This window comes from Phyllostomus hastatus, unplaced genomic scaffold, assembly GCF_019186645.2.
Source record: "Phyllostomus hastatus isolate PE091 unplaced genomic scaffold, TTU_PhHast_1.1 phas_contig_38, whole genome shotgun sequence".
Lineage (NCBI taxonomy): Eukaryota > Metazoa > Chordata > Mammalia > Chiroptera > Phyllostomidae > Phyllostomus > Phyllostomus hastatus.
The window spans coordinates 19,551,770-19,557,490 of NW_025333869.1; the positions used below are offsets into that span (position 1 = coordinate 19,551,770).

Here is a 5,721-nt window from a genome sequence, read left to right on the forward strand (position 1 = left end):
TGTAAGGTGCACAAAGCACTCTTTTATTTGTGCTATTCTCTTCACCCCAGTCCTCCCACTACCCCTGGAAACCCTGGGGTTTTTAGCTTTGGGGTGATTTAGAGTTCTACATGTGGCTTTTCTCCCCATGAATGTAATCATCCACAATCCTCTGCAAAAACCATGGCTCTAATAGACAGTCAAGTGATAGTTATCCATTTAGAGATTATCTGTCTTTGTGATTAGGCATAGTTTTAAAAACATACTGACTTCTCAGGTGCTTCCTCTCAAATATTGTTGGTGTATTCTCAGAGAAGTGAGACTAATTATAATATTGAAAATATTCACTGTAAGAAAGCAGCAAAAGCAGTGAAATGTAAAGAGAAGGAACCCAGGAGTCAGTGAACCTGCATTCTAGTATTGATTCTGATATGATCTGGCATTCAGGCCTTTATACTGAGCATCATTTTCTTTTTTTTTCACTGCAGACATGTTATAGGCCTTTTGGATAGAAACGGGAATTTATTTGCCAGGGGAGATGATCCCATCATACTTTTGCTGGGACCAGTGCATGGCCTTGTCTTTGCTGATTCTGTGTTTGGCTTCAGTTGTTTTGTACTGCATTTCTTGTCTGTGATGCTGAAACCTAGCCCACCCAGCACCACGTAGAAGTCCAGGCTATATTTACCAATGCTTGGGTCATAACTGATACCCAGATAGATATGTTCCTGGATCCCAAAACTAAAGCTTCCAGTATCTGACAAGTTATTTTTTTATGACTCATACTCTTGTGCCTTCAAACCTTCTTCCAGTGTCTCTTCTGCTTTGGCTTCATGACTGTGCAATGATGGCCATCTGTTCATTTCTCCTGATGCTCAAGGATCTGATGGTGTATCTGGCTTTGGAGAACATGGGACTCTGGCCAGACCTGTGAGCCACTCCAGGACTTTGGCTGCCGGTGTCAGTCTATCTTCACTCTCCCCCACACAGATGTCGAGGAAGAGCTTGTGGATGCAGAGCTCGTGCATGGGGTTCTCCTTTTCACCTCGATCCTGTACCATGATGACAAACAGGAATAGGACCTGAGCATCATTTTACTGTCAATAAGCTTCAGGTGACAAATGTAGATGTTATTTATGGAATCACTCAATGTAGTTTAAATGTAAGATGATGCATTAGAATTATCAAGAATTTCATGGTTACTCTCCAGGAGGGAAGGAGTAGAATAAGGGAGGGGTCTAACTCTTTTTTGCATGGGACGAGCAGTTGGTATCATACAGCAGGGGTATCTTGTACATGAGTGAGGTGGATTATTTCTATAAGTGTATTATGTCCTGGACTTCATGAGTTTATCTTCAGTGGGATTGGTTTTTTGGTCTGTGGGATGCCTGTGAAGCAGGTTCTAGTATAGAAGAGAGGCACAGCAACTATATAAATGAGATGAAGTCAAAGTCAAGCCAGGGGCCTGCCACGATGCTGCCTGACATGGAACTCAGCTGACCCAAGACACAAGCAGACCATGAAGAGCCACTGGACAAAGAAAATTCCTGCAAAGAATGATTAGTAGCTACTCACTCATACCTTATCATTTACCCATACCATGAATAGAAAACACAAGGCCACAAAATAGCCTTGTAAAGGTTAAAGTTAATCCCAATTTTTCCACTCTCTATTTCCCCATACCAGCAATTTTTAGTAGAAACTACAAACAAATATAAGTTCAACCTCTAGAAATGGTTGAGGTCTCTTTTCTCTCATCAGGAGAGTTCACTGGTCTGTCTGTGAAGTACCTTCTCTTGCTTGTCCTTTCTGCTCAATTAAACCTGCTTTTCCACTTTAATCCCTTGTCTTATTTGGTCTTTAATTCATTCCTGCACAGAGCCAAGAACCCTCATGACTCAGGGCTCTCTAGTGCTCAACAGGGACTTGTTCCTCTGGCATCAGTCCTGTATAGAGGTGCTTCATTTGTTTATGCCAGGTAATCTACAGAGATCATTGGCACAGTGGCAATTTTTTTGAGTTCCTGAAATATGAGGATAGTGTATATTTAAACTCAAAATCCTCTGAGTCCTAGACCTTAGTTAAGAATTCTCTAAGGATGTTACTGTAGGTAGTTAGCTAATTATTAATTAGAAAGACACCAAAAGGGATTAGACATTGAGCTTAGTAAACTGGGGAGCATAAGCCTGCTTGCTTAGCCAGAAAACTATAGCAATTACAAACTCATTCACACAATCCAGGGGACTGCTGTGAAGGAGACCTAATCCTAGGAGTACAGGAAGTCTCCCCTGTAGCACTGTTCATCCTCTGGTACTGGGTTGTTGTGGGAGGGTGCAGGGGAAGGTGCTTGACCATAGAGGCCTGTCAGTCTAAATAGGGGCTTCACCCACCAGAAGCCTGTGAAATCTTAGGAAGCTGACTGGTTATTTTGAGAAAGATCCTGGATATAATGCCCAGGGAAGAAAGAAACTCTATGAATCTCTCTCCCTCTCTCTCTCTCTCTCTCTCTCTCTCTCACCAGCATTCACCTCATTCATTTGTTTGTGCAGGAACATGTGACCATGGCGGTCTATCAACCACCCGGGGCCTACAGCAGACCATGTGGGCTTTAAAGGGCTAAACTTTAATATGAAACAAACTCTGGACACGGGCCTTTAAAACAAAGGCCATGTTCTCCAAAGCCAGATACACCATCAGATCCTTGAGCATCAGGAGAAATGACCTTGCTAAAGACACAGTTGGACTTTTCCTCAATGGGATGGATGGAGATGGAGCATTGGGAACACAAGGGCAGCCTTCCACCCAAATAAACCATGCCAAACCACAATCTTCCCTGTGCTGGTCCATGAAGTGTTTTCTTTGCAATCCCATAGAAGAGTCTGACTTCTTTCTTTTTTTTTTTTTTTTTAAGATTTTATTTATTTATTTTTAGAGAGGGAAGGGAGGGAGATAGAGAGAGAGAGAGAGAAACATCAATGTGCGGTTGCTGGGGGTTATGGCCTGCAACCCAGACATGTATTGGGAATCGAACCTGCAACACTTTGGTTCGCAGCCCGCGCTCAATCCACTGAGCTATGCCAGCCAGGGCTTAGAGTCTGATTTCTACTGGCAACATTTGGTGAGCCCAGCAGGAGAGGGAGGTGTGAATCATGGTGAGAACTGGAACCCCAGCTTCCTAGGCTGGAGTTCTAGTCTTCATTTCTCTCTCTCTCTCTTCACTACTACTGCTATGTGGGCTTTTTGCTTCCTTTAGTCTGTCCTCCATCACTGCTGGTTCAGACTCAGATCCAGAATTCCTCAGCCCCAACTTCATGGGTGTGGGCCAAGCAGCCACCAAAGCCTCAGCAGCCGCCACCCATGACCCAGTGTGCAGTAAGGGCAGGGCCCACTTTTTGTCAGCCAGTCCAGGGGTTCTGTTTAATAGCTATGGCTCAGACTGAGAGAAACAAAGCAGTCACCTTTTGTTCTTACCACTGCTGCCACAAATGGCCCTAGCATTTTAGATCCCTGTGAGGGGCAAGAGGCTAATTGGCACCGGAGAATGCAGAATGTGGAAAATGTGCACGTGCCCACTGACCCTGTTGTGGGCACACAGCTTCATCTCCTTTTCACTCCTGACCTCCACCCTAGCTTGCTTGTTTCCAGGAGTAGCAGCTGGCAGTCATATGCTGCTAACCCCAGATGCTTAGGGTGTGGCTACAGCCCAGCAGCTGCAGAGCTCATCTTGCAGATTCATCCACCACTTTATTCCCACTACCTCTCTTGTTCTCCTCTACCCTCCACCCTCACCCTGGCGGCACCCTTGCCTCTGTGCAGCCTAGGGCCTGGCACTATGGGGTAGTGAGTAGCAGAGAAAGCCACTGACTAAACCTGCTTTCCCTCTACAAGCATAGGGTGACCACCTCTGGTCCCTCACCTTATGGCCTGTGTTCCCTTAGCAATTATGCATTGTTAAAGTGGCAGGAGCTGCCCTGTGGCCACAGTGCCCACCTGGGGCTCACAGCCACTGCTATGCTTTTGCCTGATGCAAACACAGCTGCTTGTTTGTTTCTCTAGGGCATCAGATCTTTAGTCCTCACTAATGCTTCTGCAAGTATACAATAAACAAAAGCCTCAGATATAAATGGCCCCCACAATGGAAGGTTTATATCAACTAATCTGGAGATTGATTGAATGTTTCTTACTCACTAGAGAAGGCCAACTGGATTCACCCAAGGGCCTGGTATTAGGGTGGTCAATGATGTGGGTTGTGAAAGAATTTATAATGAGAGGGAAATACGGAGAGTAAAGTTTACTCAGTTCTCAAGGGAGGAAAGGGGCTAGGCATGGAGAAATGCACCTGCCCTGAGAGGTTAGAGCTTTGAATTTTTATTAGGTTATAAAGGGCAAGGGTGTTGTAGCTAATCAGGGCAGGTAATCAGGGCAGTTGTGGAGGATGTTTCAGTTGGTCTTGCATGGGCTGAACCCTATGTTTTGATGTTCTCTTGGGTGCAGGGTCTGGGTTTTGTGACCTGGCATGTCCTGTTTTGTAAGATCTTGAAACCTCTGCGCCTTTAGGGCACTTCCAGTAATTTTCTAGTCCTGAGGCTCATAAAACAAGAGTCAGTCATGCTTTATGGGTACTTGACTAATTTGCAAGCTAACTCTGGCAAAGAGGGACTAAAAAGGGGGTTTTATCCTTTTACTCAGGGTGTTCATTTCTGTATAGCCAGCTTGGTTAATTCTCAGGATGGTTTAACAGTGACATTTCCTCCCCTAGTAAGGGAAGTCTGCCTAACTTTACCAAGCCTATTTAAGGACTGAGGCTATTGGGAATATGAAAGGAAGGGAAATGGGTTACTTGCCCAACTACTAAGGACAGAGTTATAGCATGAGTTTTTCTATCCAAGGCAGCAAAGGTACTAGTTTCCCTTCCTACAGACACATACAAGGGTGGGAACCTCTGATAAGCCCAAAGGTCATCAGAATTGCTTGTGTGCCTGATTAGCTCAGACTGTTGCTTAAACTCCATACATGAACAGATTGTATTGCCATGTTCAGGATAGTCTCTGCTCCATTGTGGGAGATGCAGCCCTCATGATATGGAAGCTGGCAGTAGGTGTTGGGTGCCAATTTCAGGCACTAGTAACATGACAGTGGAGCTAGGGAAATTTGAGGACACCCATATTTTCCCTCAGCTACCCAATATCTCCTCTTTTATGAAGATGAAAGGTTGTTTTCTTCCTCTATTATGAGGATGAAGGATTTTTCTCCCTCTTATATGAGGACAAAGTGTTTTCTCTCCTCAAAGACAATAGGCAATACAATCTCCATTCACAATACCTAAAAAAATTCTTTTGGGGTGATACTTGCTAACTGGTAGAAATTTAACTTGATTTCTCAAGGACAGTGCTTATAGATAATTGCCTTTATGAAAGCAAAGTCTGCCTTTGAAAATGCAAGTATCTGGTCTCCAAGAACTCTCATCTGAGCCATCTTTTAAAATGCAAATTTCTGGAAGGTAGATCTTATCAAGAAAGAAAAATCTTGGCTATCTGAGCAAGTCAATTTAACTAACTTCAGCTAGATCAGTGAGTTTTACTATATAATACCTGTTCTAGCTCATGGATGTATTTCTCTCAAAAGTGTGTGTTTGGCATTCAAGAATCCTATGTGTCTAAAGTTATGGAATGTGTTTGCCAATCTAAGGAATGTTAATTGCTTACCTTTTAGCTGTCTAATAAGAGTTGGAGTTTGGTCCTT

General features: G+C 43.9%; 1 pseudogene; it reads right to left on the minus strand.

Moving 5' to 3' along the window:
- Positions 1–501: 501 nt before the first annotated feature.
- LOC123821057 lies at positions 502–1,040 on the minus strand (annotated as a pseudogene).
- Positions 1,041–5,721: the final 4,681 nt, after the last annotated feature.